Below are 17,877 nucleotides of genomic sequence, written 5' to 3' on the forward strand. Positions count from 1 at the left end.
TCCAACACGGTCAATTTCAAATTAGATTTGGAAAGAGAGAGTGGTCAGTCGGCAATATGGGTTCCTTGAAATCTGACAACAATGGTACTGTCAATCAAAATAAAGAAATTGTGGAAGTGCTGAAAGGGAGACCACATTTGGAGTATTGTGTTCAGTTCTGGGCACCTTATTTAAGGAAGGATGTTAAAGCCTTGGAGAGAGTGCAGAGGAGATCTGCAATAATGATACCAGGAATGAGGAATTTTAGATACAAGGAAAGATTGGAGAAATTGACTTGTTCTCCTTGGAGCAGAGAAGATTATGAGGTGACTTTATTGAGGTGTTCAAATTATGAACAATTTTGACAGGGTGAAGAAAGATATTCTGTTTCCACTAGTTGGTATGTCAATGACATGGGTCACAATTTCAAGATGGTCAGCAAGAAAGCTAAGAGTAAGAGAAGGAGAAACGTCTTTACTCAGAGGGCTGTTGGGGTTTGGAATGCGCTGTCTGGCAGAGTGGTGGAGGTGGATTCAATAGGAGGTTTCAAAAGAGAGCTGGATATATATTTGAAAGTGATTACTTTAGAGGGCTACAGAGATAGTACCAGGTCTCATTGCACATTTCCCTCCCCTAATTTAAGGCCATTCAGAAAATAACTTGCCACCTTGTTTTTGCTACCAAATTAATTTTGAGGGTTACGGAGATAGGGCTGGGGAATGGGACTAGCTGGGTAGGTCTTTTGGGAGCTGGTGCGGACACGATGGGCCGAACAACCTCCTTCTGTATAGTAAATAATAAATTAAAAATAACAAAATATTTGTATATTAAGGTGAATGTTTCATCTACTTTTGGGTTGAGGTCCTTGGGTCTGCAATAAGATGTAATGGGACATGAGTGTCGGCCACAATAATGTAAGATTTTGATAATATTTCTAATTTATAGGGTTCGTTGTTGGTCATCTATGGATTTTATTTTTAACTACTATTTAAGTAGTTCAGTGTCACTAGACTAGTGGGCCAGAGACCCAGGGTAATGCTTGGGACCCGGGTTTGAACTCCCCCCATTGCAGATGGTGAAATTTGAATTCAATAAGAATCTGGAATTAAAAGTCCACTGATGACCATGTACCATTGTCAATTGTCGTAAAAACCCATCTTGTTCACTAATGTCCTTTAGGGACATTATCCCTAGTTGAATCAAACAAAGTCAGTAAAAAGGAATGAAACTAGATGGACCACCCGGCATTGACCTAGATATCAGAAACAACGACAGCAAAACCAATTCTGTTGACCCTGAGAAGTACTCCTTGTATCATCTGGGGGTTTATGTCAACATTGGGAGAGGTGTTTTATAGACTAGTCAAGCAGCAGTTTGACATAGCCATACTCACAGAATCATATCTTACTGATAATGTCCCACACACTACTATCACCATTCCTGGGTAAGCCCTATCTCACCAGCAGGACAGACCCAGCAGAGGTGGTGACACGTTGCTATGCAGTTAGAAGGGAGTTGCCCAGGGACTCCTCAACATTGACTCTGGACCAACAAGAGGAAAAACATGCTTCACCTCATCCTCACCAACCTGCCTGCCACAGGTGCATCTGTCAACGACCGTATCAGTAGGAATAACCACTGCAGGCCTTCCGGCGGAGGCTATGAGGGAGTAGGTCGCACATTTGGTGGCTCCCGTCTCGGTCGGACATTTGGACCTTTACCCCCGACGTTTTTGCGCTTTTGAGCGCGGAACTGGAAAGCTATAGTACTCAGGCACAGGACCCATAGAGAATTGATGGACCTAAGAAGCCGGAGGGACTAAACAGCAGAAGAAGTGGTTGAGTAAGGGCACAGTGGAGGCTGTGAGAGAGACCAGCATTGCTGGTGTTCAGAGCAAGGCGCCGACAGCCCAGCCCACAATGGAGCAGCTGCTGCAGACTATGGAGGAGGGATTTTTGGCTCTGAAGTGACAACTTGGAGCCGCTACAGAAGTCGATTGACCGGATGGAAAAAAGGCTCAATGATCAGGCTGAGAAGCTCCAGCAGTTGGAGAAGTCAGTGGAGGAGCAGGCTGACTTTCAAACGGTGGCGGATGTGGAGATTCGGAGCTTGAGGGACCAGCAAAAAGTGCTTCTGGAAAGGCTGGAGGACCTGGACAACAGATCTCATCAACAGAATGTGAGAATCATGGGCCTCCCAGAGGGGGCAGAGGGGTCGGACGTTGCCACATTTGTAGAGGGTATGTTTCAGAAGTTGCTGGGGAACGAGGTGTTCCCGCGCCCGGGTTGGGTTAAGAGGGATGCTTCAGGGGAACTTTGTGCAATCTTTTCTGTGTCTGCATGGGAAGGACTGAGAGTGCCTGTTATTTCTTATCTCTTTCTTTTTTTTGTCTTGTTTAACTTGAATTGTGCTATTGTGGGGGTTGTTTATGACTTGTATAGAGTGTTTGCTTAAGTAGGGCTGATTTGGGGAAGTGGTATGGATGGGTCAGGGGAGGGGTGACTGGGAACAATGGGTGAGAGACGCGCTGGTGCTGAGGCTGGGAGCCCTGGCTAGCCGAGTGGGGCTAGTCAATGGTAGCCGAGGTGGGGGTGTGTGCATATAGTTAGATTAGAGCAGGGGTTAGGTGATAGGATGGTGTTGCTAGGGGGGGGGAGTCGTTCTGCTGACGGGGATGGAAACTGGGCATGGCAACAGTGAGGAAGTCATGGGTGGAGCCGGGCAGGAGGCGGGCCAGAGGAAGCGCGACACATGGCTGGGGGGCTGGCCAAGGACAGGGGATGGCTGATCGGCAAAGGGGGCCAACCAGGCTGATCACCTGGAATGTTAGAGGGTTAAACGGGCCAGTGAAGAGGGCGCGTGTGTTTACGCATCTGCGGGTCCTGAAGGCGGACATAGTCATGCTGCAGGAGACGCACCTGAAAGTGGCAGACCAGGTTAGGTTAAGGAAGGGCAGGGTCAGTCAGGTCTTTCATTCGGGGCTTGTTTCAAAGACGAGGGGGGTTGCGAAAAGGGTACAATTTGAGGCGGAGGGCACAGTCGTGGATGGGGGTGGCAGGTTCGTTATGGTGAGGGGTAAGCTCGAAGGGGTGAGAGTAGTCCTGGTTAATGTGTATGCCCCTAATTGGGACGATGTGGATTTTATTAGGAGGATGCTAGGGAAGATCCCCGACTTGGACTCGCGTAAGTTGATCATGGTCGGGGACTTTAATATAGTCCTGGACCCGAGCCTGGACCGGTCATGTTCAAGAACGGGCAGGTTGCCAGCGATAGCAAAGGAACAGAGTGGGTTCATGGAGCAAATGGGAGGGAGCAGATCCGTGGAGATTTAGCCGGCCGACAGCGAGGGAGTCTCGTACTACTCCCACGTCCACAAGGTGTATTCCCGAATTGATTACTTTGTTGTGCGTAGGGACCTGCTGGCCGGAATGGTGGGGCAGAATACTCGGCAATTGCAATATCAGACCATGCTCCGCACTGGGTAGACCTGCAGTTTTGTAAGGACAGCTTTCAGCGCCCACCATGGAGACTGGAAGTTGGATTACTCACGGACGAAGCGGTGTGTGAGAGGCTGAGGAAATGCATGCAGAATTACCTGCAGGTGAACGATACTGGAGAAGTCTCGGCAGCGATGCTCTGGGAGGCACTGAAGGCAGTGGTGAGAGGGGAGCTGATTTCAATCCGGGCGTACAGGGACAGGACAGACAGGGCAGAGACGGACCGACTGATTAAGGACATTCTACGGATGGACAGGAGTTACGCGGAATCCCCGAGGCCAGAGTTACTCCGGAAACAACAGAGGCTGCAGGCCGAGTTTGGGGTGCTGACTACAGGCAAGTCTGTAGAGCAGCTTAGAAAGGTAAAAGGCGCGATTTATGAGCATGGGGAGAAGGCCAGTAGAATGCTTGCGCAGAAACTGAGGAAGAGGGATGTGGCTAGGGAAATAGGGAGGGGTAGTGGATGGGGAGGGTAATCTAGTGGGTGACCTGGCAGGGCTGAACAGGGTCTTTAGGGACTTTTATAGGAAGCTGTACACTTCGGAACCCTCCGGGGGACCGGGGGTGGGTATGAGGCAATTCCTGGACGGACTGACCTTCCCAAGAATGGGGAGGGGGTTGGTGGACAGACTGGGGCCCTGGTCAGGATCTAAGAGGTATTGGGGGCCTGAAGGTCATGCAGTCGGATAAAGCCCCGGGGCCGGATGGGTATCCGGTGGAGTTTTACAAAACATTTGCCGGGATAGTGGGGCTGGTGCCGGTCAGAGTCTTTAACGAGGCAAGAGACTGAGGGAGTTTACCCCCGACGATGTTGCAGGCCACCATCTCGCTTATTCTGAAAAGGGGTAAGGACCTGGAGGCTTGTGGGTCATATACGGCAAACTCTTTGATCAACGTAGACCCTAAGTTACTGGCTAAGATCTTGGTGGCCAGAATTGAGGACTGTGTACCAGACGTAATTGTGGAGGACCAAACTGGGTTTGTAAAGGGGAGGCAGCTGGTGGCCAACCTAATAAGGCTGCTCAATGTGATTATGATGCCCCCGGAGAGTAGGGAGATAGAGATACTGGTGGCCATGGATGCTGAAAAGGCTTTTTACCGGGTTGAGTGGGATTATCTGTGGGAGGTACTAGGACGGTTCGGGTTCGGGGCAGGGTTCATCGACTGGGTTAGGCTATTATATTAGGCCCCGGAGGCGAGTGTAAAGACGAACAGGACGACATCGGACTACTTTAGACTGCACCGTGGGACAAGCCAGGGCTGTCCTCTCTCCCCTCTGCTGTTTGCGCTGGCCATAGAGCCGCTGGCAATAGCACTGAGAGCTTCTACGGGCTGGAAAGGGCTGGTCCGGGGGGGAATGGAACATAGAGTCTCGTTATACGCAGATGATCTGCTGTTATACATAACGGACCCAATGGTGGGGATGGACGGTATTATGGAAATCCTGAGGGAATTTGACCGGTTCTCAGGATATAAACTGAACATGGCTAAGGGCGGGATGTTCGTAATTCAGGCGAGGGGGCAGGAGAGTAGGCTGAAGGGGTTGCCGTTCAGGCTAGTGGGGGAGTGATGGAACCATCAATTCACCAGACACGTGTTTCCGATATGAATCTAGGCTTTAATCGACTTCCTACAGAGCCAGCCTGTTACCCGTTGATCAACTCTCAGTGAACTGCAGGCTGACTCTGGACAAGGGTATTTATACAGCAGCACTAAGGGGAGGAGTCGTGGGCGGAGCCAAGGGTGGACCCCTGTACAAGCTCCTGAGCATTCCCAGAGCTACTCCCCCTAGTGGTCAGATAACGCTACTGCGCTTACAAAGACATAGTGTGAATGATCATATTACATTCACCACATTCACCCCCTGCAAAAAGCTCAAGTCCGGCGAGGGTGGTGGTCTACAATGTCAGTCTGTCCGGTGGTCGAATTGTCCGCTATGATCTGCGGAGCACCGGGGTTGCAGCCTCTTGCGGTGGCTGGATGGGTGTTGTGTGCTGGGGTACGATGGCGGACTCCAGGGAGGGTTGTATCCGAGCTTCATACTCTCCTGGTTCGACCGGGGGCGCTGGGGGCTGACCGGCGTGGGTGCGCGGAACTGGTGGAGCGAGCTCGCGGGCGGCAGCATGGGGTGTAGGGTGAGAGGTCCTTCTGTGGGGGTAGAGGGGGCGCTGGATGCGGTGGGTGCCAGATCCCGGAGGGATACCGTGTCCTGACGGCCGTCAGGGAACTCGACGAAGGCGTACTGGGGGTTGGAGTGGAGCAGGCGCACCTTTTCAACAAGGGGGTCGGTTTTGTGTGCCCTGACGTGTTTCGTCAGAAGTACGGGGCCCGGTGTCCTCAGCCATGCCGGAAGTGAGACCCCCGTGGTAGTGCCCCTGGAAAAAATGAAGAGCCTCTCGTGAGGGGTCTGATTGGTCGCTGTGCACAAAAGGGACCTAATAGCGTGAAGTGCGTCTGGGAGGACTTCCTGCCACTGGGAGACTTGGAGCTTTCTAGACCGGAGGGTCAGTAGGACGGTCTTCCAGACCGTCGCGTTCTCCCTCTCCACCTGCCCGTTCCCCCTGGGGTTGTAGCTGGTAGTCCTGCTCGAGGCAATGCCCTTGTCGAGCAGGTACTGACGCAGCTCGTCGCTCATGAAGGATGAACCCCGGTCGCTGTATACATAGCTGGGGAAACCAAACAGGGTGAAGATGCTATGCAGGGCCCTAATGATTATGTGGGAGGTCATGTTGGGGCACGGGATAGCGAATGGGAAACGGGAGAATCCGTCTACGACGTTTAAAAAGTAAACGTTCTTGTTAGTTGAGGGGAGTGGCCCTTTGAAATCAATCGCGAGGCGTTCAAAGGGCCTAGAAGCCTTGACCAGGTGGGCCCTGTCTGGTCTATAGAAGTGTGGTTTGCACTCCACACAGATCGGGCAGTCCCTGGTGACCGCTTTTACCTGCTCATTGGAGAAAGGCAGGTTTCGGGCCCTGATGTAGTGGGCGAGCCGGGTGACCCCCGGGTGGCAGAGGTCATTGTGGATGACTTTCAATCGGTCAATCTGCGCGCTGGCGCATGTCCCGCGGGATAGGGCATCCGGAGGCTCGTTGAGTTTCCCGGGTCGATACTTAATGTCGTAATTGTAGGTGGAGAGTTCGACCCTCCACCTCAGAATTTTGTCGTTTTTAATTTTGCCCCTTTGCAAGTTGTCGAACATGAAGGCAACCAATCTTTGGTCGGTGATGAGGGTGAACCTCCTACCTGCGAGGTAGTGCCTCCAGTAACGGATAGCCTCCACAATAGCTTGTGCTTTCTCGACTGAGGAGTGTCGGAGTTCTGAAGCGGAGAGGGTACGGGAGAAAAATGCGACTGGTCTCCCTGCCTGATTTAAAGTGGCTGCAAGAGCTACATCCGAGGCGTCGCTCTCTACCTGAAATGGAGTGGATTCATCCACCGCCCGCATGGCCGCTTTGGCGATGTCCTCCTTGATGCAGTCGAAGGCCTGGCGTGCCTCGGCTGACACGGGAAATCGTGTGGCCCCAAAGAGTGGGCGGGCTTTGTCCGCATATTGAGGGACCCACTGGGCGTAGTAGGAAAAGAAACCCAAGCACCGTTTGAGGGCCTTGGGGCAATGGGGGAGGGGAAGTTCTAAGAGGGGGCGCATACGGTCCGGGTCTGGGCCCAGGACTCCGTTTTCCACGACATAGCCGAGGATGGCTAGTCTGGTTGTGCGGAAAACGCATTTCTCCTTGTTATACGTGAGATTCAGTTTCTGTGCCGTCTGGAGAAAACGGTGGAGGTTGGCGTCGTGGTCCTGCTGGTCATAGCCGCAGATGGTGACTGATGGAACCATCAATTCAGCGAACACGTGTAGTTGGATCTGAACAGAGGCTTTAATACACTTACAACAGAGCCAGCCTATTCGTCGTTGAACTCCAGATGAACTGGCAGGCTGGCTCTAAGGCACTGATCTTTATACATCGGTCCCAGGGGGAGGAGTCCTAGGCGGAGCCAAGGGATGAGCCCAGTACAAACTCTCGCGTACTCCCAGAGCCACTCCCCTGGTGGTTGGATAGTGCAACTGCACTTACAATGGTGGATAGTGAACATATATACACAGAGTTATATTGGCAACTATATACAGCATTGATCTTACAATGGGTAGATAACGAACATATATACATGGAGTGATATTGGCAAATATATATAGTGTGAATCACATTCACCACATTCACCCCCTGTTTAAAAAATTAAGTCCGGCGGGGGTGATGGCTCAAAGAGTCAGTCTGTCCGGTGGACGAATTGTCCGTTTTGATCTGCAAAGCACCGGGGTTGCAGCCTCTTGCGGTGGCTGGGCGGGCGTCGAGGTCTGGGGTACGGTTGCCGGCTCCGGGGCGAGTCTTGTCCGAGCCTCATACACCTCCTGGTCGAATGGAGACTGGGGGTGCGGGGAGCGGGCTGGTGCTGGCGTTCGGGACTGGTGGGGTGAGCTCGCAGAATCGGGGGCGCAAGGTGGCGGCTGTATAGGGAACGGGGAAAGGAGTTCCTCGATGGGGGTAGATGGGGGGCTGGATCCAGCGGGTGCCATGTTCCGGAGGGATACTGTGTCCTGGCGACCGTCCGGGAACTCAACAAATGCATACTGTGGGTTGGAATGAAGCAGGTGCACCTTTTCAACAATGGGGTCGGTTTTGTGCGCCCTGACGTGCTTCCTTAGGAGAACCGGGCCTGGCGTCCTCAGCCACGCCGGAAGTGAGACCCCTGTGGTAGTGCCTCTGGAAAAAATGAAGAGCCGCTCGTGAGGGGTTTGGTTGGTAGCTGTACACAGGAGGGATCTAATTGCGTGGAGCACGTCAGGGAGGACTTCCTGCCATTGGGAAACTTGGAGCTTCCTGGACCTGAGGGTCAGTAGGACGGTCTTCCAGACCGTCGCGTTCTCCCTCTCCACCTGTCCGTTCCCCCTGGGGTTGTAGCTGGTAGTCCTGCTCGAGGTGATGCCCTTGTCGAGCAGGTACTGACGCAGCTCGTTACTCATAAAGGACGCACCCCGGTCGCTGTACACGTAGCTGGGGAAACCGAACAGGGTGAAGACACAATGCAGGGCCCTAATGACTGTGTGGGAGGTCATATCGGGGCATGGGATGGCGAAGGGGAATCGGGAGAACTCGTCAATAATTAAGGAAGTAAATGTTTTTGTTAGTGGAGGGGAGTGGCCCTTTGAAATCAATCGCAAGGCTTTCAAAGGGCCTAGAAGCCTTGACTAGGTGGGCCCTGTCTGGTCTATAGAAGTGCGGTTTGCACTCCGCACAGATCGGGCAGTCCCTGGTGACCGCTTTTACCTCCTCGTTGAAGAAAGGCAGGTTTCGGGCTCTGATGTAGTGGGCGAGCTGGGTGACCACTGGGTGGCAGAGGTCATCGTGGATGGCTTTTAGGCAGCTGATTTGTGCGCTGGCGCATGTCCCGCTGGATAGGGCATCCGAGGGCTCGTTGAGCTTCCTCGGTCGATATTTGATATCGTAATTGTAGGTGGAGAGTTCAATCCTCCACCGAAGAATTTTGTAATTTTTTATTTTGCTCCTTTGCGAGTTGTCGAACATGAAGGCGACCGACCGTTGGTCGGTAATGAGGGTGAACCTCCTACCTGTGAGGTAGTGCCTCCAGTGTCGGATAGCCTCCATGATGGCTTGTGCTTCCTTCTCGACTGAGGAGTGTCGGAGTTCTGAAGCGGAGAGGGTACGGGAGAAAAATGCAATGGGCCGCCCTGCTTGGTTTAAAGTGGCTGCTAGCGCTACCTCTGAGGCATCGCTCCCATCCTGAAAGGGAGTGGATTCATCCACCGCCCGCATGGCTGCTTTGGCAATGTCGTCCCTGATGCAGCTGAAGGCTTGGCCCGCCTCAGCAGACAGGGGAAATAGTGTGGCCTTGAAGAGTGGGCAGGCTTTGTCCGCATATTGGGGGACCCACTGGGCGTAGTATGAAAAGAGCCCCAAGCACCTTTTGAGGGCATTGGGGCCATGGGGGAGGGGGAGTTCTAAGAGGGGGTCCAGGTCTGGGCCCAGGACTCCGTTCTCAATGACGTAGCCGAGGATGGCCAGTCTGTTTGTGCGGAACACGCATTTCTCCTTGTTATATGTAAGGTTTAATTCTTGGGCCGTCTGGAGAAAATGGTGGAGGTTGGCGTTGTGGTCCTGCTGGTCATGGCCGCAGATGGTAACATTATCCAGATACGGAAACATGGCCCGCAGCCCGTACTGGTCTACCATTCGGTCCATTGCTCGTTGGAACACCGAAACCCTATTAGTGACGCCGAAGGGAACCCGGAGGAAATGGAAGAGGCGGCTATCGGCCTCGAACGCCATGTAGTGGAGGTTCTCCGGGCGGATTGAGAGCTGGTGGTATGCAGACTTCAGATGCACCGTGGAAAATACCCGATATTGGGCGATCTGATTTACAATGTCTTCAATTCTGGGGAGGGGATACGCGTCTAGGAACGTAAAGCGATTGATGGTCTGGCTATAATCGACGACCATGTGGAATTTTTCCCCGGTCGACGACCACCACCTGAGCTCTCCAGGGACTGTTACTGGCCTCTATGATCCCCTCACTGAGCAGCCTTCGGACCTCCGTTCTGATAAATACCCTATCCTGCAGGCTGTACCGCCTGCTGCGGGTGGCTACCGGTTTGCAATCCGGGGTGAGGTTGGCGAAGAGAGGAGAAGGGGCGATGCGCAGCGTGGCGAGGCTGCAGATAGTGAGTGGGGGCAGGGGCCCGCCGAAGCTGAGGGTGAGACTCTTGAGATTACATTGGAAATCCAAGCCTAAGAGGAGTGGCGCGCAGAGGTCGGGCAAAACATACAGTTTAAATTTGGAATAGCTAGCGCCTCGAATCGTTAGCGTTGCTGTAGTGCAGCCTTGGATTTGGATGGAATGGGAGCCCGAAGCAAGGGCGATAGTTTGGTTGACGGGATGAATAGGGAGGGAACAGCATCTTACCAACTCTGGGTGTTTGAAGCTCTCTGTGCTCCTGGAGTCAAAGAGGCACGACGTGTTGTACCCGTTGATCTGGACCTCCGTCATCGAATTTCTCAGATGATTGGGGCGAGATTGGTCGAGGGTGACCGTGTTGAGTTGCGGGCCGCGTGGTGGGTGCCCGGGGGAGTCGAATTCTTCCGATCGGGAGTCCTGTCGAGTAGATGCCGCTGCGTTCTGGCGAGCTTGATGCAGGAACACTGCGCTGAGTTGCGGGCCATGTGGTGACTGCCCGGGGAGGTCGTACTCCTCCGATGAGCTGTTTGAGTCTGGGGATGAGGCTAGGGCCCGTGGATCGCACGTGGAGGGTGGTGATGAAGATGGCGTCCAAGATGGCGGCCCCCATGAATCGCACATGGCCGGCCGCATGGTGGAGGTTTGCCAAGATGGCGGCCCCCACGTGGTGCGAGGGGGCGGAGCCTGAGCGAAGGCCGCAGCGTTTCGGGCCCCGCGGGCTTGCTGGTGCTGGGGGCGATGTTTTTGGACTGTTGGGCTGTTGAGGGCTGGGGCCCTTCTGTGAGGCACACTTTAGCATAGTGGCCTTTCTTCCCGCAGCTGCTGCAGGTCGCGGATCGGGCTGAGCAGTGCTGCCGCGGGTGCTGGCTTTGTCCACAGAAGTGGCCGGCTGGAGCAGTTGAATAACTGGTTGGAGAGCTGAGTAGTTGGCTGGGGGAGCTGAGTAATTAGCTGGAGCAGCTGGATAGTTTGAGTAGTTGACTGGGACAGTTGGGCAGCCGGCTGTGGCAGCGCGATAGCTGGGGGGCCTTGCGGCACAGGCTTGGGGGGTCCTCAGGTCGGGGGCCCATGCGGGGTTAGCGGGGTCCGCGGGAAACGAGTTGAGGCTGCGGAAGGAAACTTCCATTGTGATAGCAGCCTCTACGGTAGTCTCGAAGCCCTGGGCCCCATTTTCTAATAGTCTCTGGCGTACATAGCTAGGTCGAAGGCCCGCTACAAAAACATCCCGCACAGCAAGCTCCCTATGTTCGGCCACGGTTACGGCCTGGTAATTGCAGTCATTTGAGAGATTGTTCAACTCGCGTGCAAATTCAGCTACAGTTTCAGTAGCCCGTTGTCGGCGAGTCGTGAACACATGGCGGGCAAAGACCTCGTTCATGGGCCTAATATACATTTTGTCCAAAATCGCCAGCGCTGCGGTGTAGGAACCGGCTGGATTTAATTGTGTAGAAATTCTGTGGCTTACCCTCGCGTGCAGTAGGCTGAGCTTTTGTTCCTCCGTAGTTTCAGCGGTGCTGATTTCGGCCAGGTAGGCCTTAAAACATTTCAGCCAGTGGCAGAAGGTTTCTTTCACCTCTGCATCCTGCAGATCGAGTTCTAGACGTCCTGGTTTTAGAGCTTCCGCCGGCACAGTAATCCACCAGCCCTATAGTGGTGGCGGCTCTTCGGATCTGGGGCCAGTGGAGGAGGCATGTAGGGGAGGTAAGAGCATTGGTGTGGACCCCAATCTGTGGCAATCACCGATTTGCCCCGGGGAACATGGACGGGGGGTATCGATTGTGGAGGAGGGCGGGGATTGTGAGAATGGGGGAATCTGTTCCTGGAAGGGAGCTTTCCGAGCATGAGGGCGCTGGAGGAGACGTTTGGGCTGGCGACAGGGAACAACTTTAGATACTTACAGGTGCGGGATTTTGTACGCAGATTGGCGCCATCCTTCCCACGTCTCCCGCCGAAGCGGAGGCAGATCAGGGTAGTTTCTAGGGGAGAGGTGGGAGAGGGTAGAGTCTCAGATGTCTACAAGGAACTAATGGGAGCTGAGGATACGCAGACCGAGGAACTGAAGCGTAAGTGGGAAAAGGAGCTCAGTGGGGAGATAGAGGATGGTATCTGGGCAGAAGCCCTGAGCAGAGTTAACACGACCGCAACATGCGCCAGGCTCAGTTTGATCCAGTTTAAGGTCGTGCACCGGGCCCACATGACGGGGGCCCGGATGAGCAGATTCTTCGGGCTGGAGGACAAGTGTTCTAGATGCGCCAGAGGGCCGGCTAACCATGTACATATATTCTGGTCGTGCCCGAAACTCAGCATGTATTGGCAGGGATTTGAAGATGTCATGTCCCGGGTATTGAAAACTGGGGTGGTAATGAGCCCTGAGGTGGCAATCTTTGGGGTTTCAGAGGACCCTGAGTCCAGGAAGAGAGAGGCCGGCGTTCTAGCCTTTGCTTCCCTGGTAGCCCGGCGACCAATACTGATAGCATGGAGGGACGCAAAGCCCCCGAGGGCTGAGGTATGGCTATCGGACATGGCGAGCTTTATTGGCCTGGAGAAAGTCAAGTTCGCCTTGGGAAGTTCGCTATTAGGGTTCTTCGCAGAGGAGTAAGCGTCAGTGGGTGGGTGGGGGGTGGGGGCTAAGGTAGAGTAGGGGGATATTGAGGCAGGTCTGTGCGTGAACAGAGCCGTGGTTTGCACTATGTTTAATTTGTGTCTTGACTTTTTTTTTGTACTGTAAAATGTCACTTTTTCTATATGCCTAAAATACCTCAATAAAATTGTTTGTTAAAAAAAAAAGGAATGACCACCGCACAGTCCTTGTGGAAACAAAGTCCCATCTTCAGATAGAGTATACCCTCCATCGTGTTGTGTGACATTATCATTGTGTTAAATAGGATAGACTTCCAACAGATCTGACAGAGCTCAAGGCATCCATGAGGTGTTGTGGGCCATCAGCAGCAGGTATTATACTCTACCACAACCTGTAACCACATGGCCCATCATGTCCCCCCCCTCTACTATTACCACCAAACAAAGGGGTTAACCCAATGAAGAGTGCACGAAGGCATCCCAGGAGTAGCGCCAGGCATACTTAAAAATAAAGTAGCAACCTGGTGAAGCTACAGCACAGGATTACTTGTGTGCCAAACAGCAGAAATAACAAGTAATAGACAGAGCTAAGCAATTCCCACAACCAATGAATCAGATTTAAACTCTGCAGTCCTGCCACATCCAGTTGTGAATGATCATGGACAATTAAACAACTCACTGGAGGAGGAGGAGGGTCCACAGATATCTCCATCCTCAATGATGGGGGAACCCAGCATATCAGAGCAAAAGACAAGGCTGAAGCATTTGCAACAACCTTCAGAAGTACAGAGTGGATGATCCATCTTGGTCTTCTCCTGAAGTCCCCAGCATCACAGATGTCAGTCTTCAGCCAATTTGATTCACTCCACATGATATCAAGAAACAGCTGAAGGCCCTGGATACTAAAAGACTATGGGCTGGACAATATTTCTGACAATAGTATGAAGACTTGTGCTCCAGTACCTGCTACACCCCTAACCAAGCTGTTCCAGTATAGCTACAACAATGGCATTTACACAGCAATGTGAAAGATTGCCTGGGTGGTCAGGGCATATCCAACCTGACCAATTGCTGCCCCAATCAGTCTACTATTAATCATCAATAAAGTGATGGTCGGGGTCATCAACAATGCTGTCACACGGCACTTGGTTAGCAATAACCTGCTCACTGACACTCAGTTTGGATTCCACTCAGCTCCTAGCTTTATTACAGCCCTGGTTCAAATATGGACAAAGAGCTGAATTCCAGAGGTGAAGTGAGAATGACTGCCCTTGACATCAAGGCAGCATTTGACTGAGTATGGCATCAAGGAGCCGTAGCAAATCTGGAATCAATGGGAAGCGGGGAAACCCATCCATTGGTTGGAGTCATACTTGGTAAAAGAAGATGGTTGTGGTTGTTGGAGGTCTATCACCTCAGTTCCAGGACATCACTGCAGGAGTTCCTCAGGATAGTGCCTTAGGTCTAACCACCTTCAGCTGCTTCATTAATAATCTTCCTTCCATTATGAGGTCAGAGGAGGGGGCTGTTGACTGATGATGGCACAATGTTCAGCACCATTTGTGACACCACAGATATTGAAGCAGTCCATGTCCAAATGCAGCAAGATCAGGACAATATCCAAGCCTGGGCTGACAAATGGCAAATAACATTCATGCCACACAAGTGCCAGGCAATGAAGAAAAAGAGAGAATTTAAATAGAGTCCCTTAACATTCAACGACAATACCACAGTTGAATACCCCACTCACAATATCCTGGACGTTACCATTGTGATAAATGTAAGAAATTGTTATATCTATATTATTTTTCATATTTGTGACAGTAATATTATTAAAAACCCTGGTTTAAAATATACAGGCAGTATGCCTGCTAAAGCTGTAATTAAGCTTTCGTAAAAGGTGAGATAATTATTGATTTTAACCATTTACTTGTTTACATATAGATGGCTCATGGGATATTATATTGATTGCTGGAGATTCCCTGAGGTGTAGATAATTTATGAGGGAGTGTGTTTAGTCCTAAGCAGGTCATGGGACATCTTAGTGGGATACGGAAGATGCAATTAATGGAAGGAGTCAGGTCTGTCAAGTTTTGCCGTCTGTCATAAGATTTTAAGTTGAACAGCTGTTTGCCACAGGATTTGTGCCTGACGAGACAGAAGGATTTTCAGGTTGTTCCTGAAAGGGTATCTCTTCCCAATGGTCTGCACAGATAAGCAGGTAACTCTAGTTTCTAACTTTATTTATGAGTGGATTTTGAATTATATTGGGGTTGCTTTCTAATGTATAGTGGCAGGAGTACATAGTGGGTTAAAGTTTTTTCCCCTTTAATATAAAACTGTTTAATTGTTCATTGTAAAGCTACTTCTTTAATGTTAGTGTGGTTAATTCTGTGTTTAAATTAAAGTTTGTTTTAGCATAAAATATACCTATTGGACAGTATAATCACGCCTGGGGTGAAGTATCCTTTACAAGTTGAATATTGCTTGGGGTTCTCGTCTGGTATCCTAACAAAAGTTGGGGCCTGGTCTGGTATCCAAGCACCTTTGACCAGAAATGTAACTGGACTAGCCATGTAAATATTGTGGCCAGAAGAACAGGTCAAATGGCTAGGAGTCCAATGGTAAGAAAGTTTCCCCAAAGCCTGTCCAACATCTGCAAGACACAAGTCAGGAATACTCCCCACTTGCTTGGATGAGTGCAGCTCTGGCAATGCTCAAGAATCTTGACACCATCTCGGACAAAGCAGCCCACTTCATTAGTACCCCATCTACAAACATTCACTCCTTCCACCACTGACAAACAGTGGCAGCAGGAACTCACCAAGGCTCCTTCAACAGCACTTTCCAATCGCTAACCACTATCATCTAGAAGGACAAAGGTAGCAGGCACATGGGAACACCACCATCTGACATTTACGTCCAAGTCACTCGCCATCCTGACGTACAAATATATTGCCATTCTTTGTCGCTGGTTCTATATCCTGGAACTCCCTCCGTAACAGCACTGTATGTGTATGTACACTACCTGGACTGCAGCGATTCAAAAAGAAGCTCACCACCACCATTTCAAGGGCAATTAGGGACAGGGATGGGCAACAACTGCTGGACTAGCCAGTGATGCCCACATCCTGTAAATTAATTTTGAAAAAGCTTGAATGTCTGCCAATTCGGATACTTCACAGGATGTTAGCTGTTACTGGTGAGAAACTACACGTTATCGATTTGTGACTTTAAATTGCCTGAGAGTCTGGCTTCAGCAGTTCAATGTTGCCTTAACTGTGTTGTATCGTGAGTCTTTTTGTCAGTTTAGAAGTAATGGCTGAAAGGGAGCTTACTTAGGATGACGCTATCCTTGAACAATACCCATGCATTGATTGTGCCGCGATTCTCTGGTCCGGCGCCGGAAGCAAAACGGGAGTACTTTACTCCGCCGCCGGTTCCAAGACCCGATTGTCAGGCCCTGGGGGGGCCAGCATGGCGCTGGAGCAGCCCACGCCGCTCCAGCTGCCGGTCCTGGCATCGACCCAGCACTGCTGGGTCCGCACATGTGAAGTTGGGGCGGCGCTAACTAGCGCATGCGCACTGGCTGTCATCCCCGCGCCTGCCCCGACGCCAAATGGCGCAGGGATCCAGGAGCCGGCGCGGGAGAAAAGAGGTCCGCAGCCAGAGAGGCCGGCCTGCCAATTGGTGGGCCCCGACCGCGGGGCAGGCCTCTACGGAGGGCCTCCCCGGGGTTGAACCCCTCCTCCTCGCCCCCCCACAGGCCGCCCCCAGACCCTTCAATCCCAAAGTCCTGCCGGCGGGACTTGGATTTTTTTCAGACGCTCGGCCCATTCGGGCCGGAGAATCGCAGCGCTGCCGGAGGATCGCCGCCACGGTCGTTTGCGCCGATTTTCCGTGCGGCCCAGCACCATTCGCGCGTGGCTGTTTTCACAGGGGTGGGAGAATTGCGTCCCGGCATCGGGGTGGCGTGGCGCGATTCGCGCATCGCTGTGGCAATTCTCCCACCTGGCGGGGGGTCGGAGAATCTGTCGGGTAAAACATTTGAATCAGAGCGAAACTTTTCTTTCTGTTTTGACATTGTTTTTGGAAGTGTTATTAACTTTGTTCTTAATTGTTTAATACCTGTGGAATCTGGGTTAAAATATATTGAAGAGGATGTGATATTGTTTGTTACTCCTCTGTATCTAAAGTAATTTGTTCACAATGGAATGTAAACTTTGGGGCGCAGGGGATAAGGGGATAACATTTCTCTTCAGTTTACAGACTCTAGTTATGGAGGTGGAGTGACACCAGATGACCCTCAGCCCTGGAACAGATAAATGTGGACTATTTCCAAATAAGAGATTCCAGAATAATGAGAAGTGGGGATAAAAGTTGGAAAACTGGAATCTTTATTGGCACAGTTTAACCATGGCTTCTATGTTATGACTCTTCTGAGGTCAACATCACCACAGAAACAGAAGAGGAGAAAGACATCGCCTATGCTGGGAACACTCGAGGATCCTCGGAACCTGAGGAATGAGGAACTTCCATGTTGTCTTTGCTGTTTTTTAAGGATATGTAAAATCTCGCTTAATAAATACCTTGTTAGGTCAGACACAACCGAGGACCCTAGTGTGAGAAATTAATAATTCAGAACTTGAGGATTTTAATTAGAAGGGTTTTGTACCTCAAAACCCCAAAATCTTACAAGAAGCTGCTACAGATGGATTTGGTTAAAGCACTCCAAATTTTTCTGATTCCACAAGAAATTATGCTCCAGTAGATTTAGAGATTTATTTTGAGCAGCCACTGGATAGGAATGAATTTACTCATCTAGGTATGAAATGGGTGTAGGAAACCTATTTTATTATTGAAAAGAGGCATGTGTTCACGTCAAACACCCTCGGGGCCACTGAAAACAGGTCCAAACCAATTCAGCAGTGGTTCAAATAGTTGTGCAGACCTCCTGTGAGTCTGCTAAATATGGTATTGTTATACCTGCATTTGGCCTTGACAATAGGTATGTTGAATTTAGGTCTCTCACTCTCCAAACATGTTGTACTGAGGAGAAGTTCATGAGGGGAAA

At 51.3% G+C, this 17,877-nt stretch overlaps 1 protein-coding gene across 2 annotated transcripts in view; it reads right to left on the reverse strand.

Moving 5' to 3' along the window:
- LOC119971710 (bestrophin-2-like) overlaps positions 1–17,877 on the reverse strand; it is a 68,397-nt gene that overhangs the window by 33,724 nt on the left and 16,796 nt on the right. The window contains exon 1 of one of the 2 annotated variants that reach the window (XM_038807636.1): positions 14,177–14,209. The exons of the other annotated variant lie outside the window; for it this stretch is intronic. The gene's annotated coding sequence lies outside the window, so the exon portion shown is untranslated. Of the gene's footprint in view, positions 1–14,176; positions 14,210–17,877 lie in introns of those variants that run through there. 2 annotated transcript variants of the gene reach the window in all.

The sequence above is a fragment of the Scyliorhinus canicula genome, chromosome 9 (genome assembly GCF_902713615.1).
Source record: "Scyliorhinus canicula chromosome 9, sScyCan1.1, whole genome shotgun sequence".
NCBI classification, from domain to species: domain Eukaryota; kingdom Metazoa; phylum Chordata; class Chondrichthyes; order Carcharhiniformes; family Scyliorhinidae; genus Scyliorhinus; species Scyliorhinus canicula.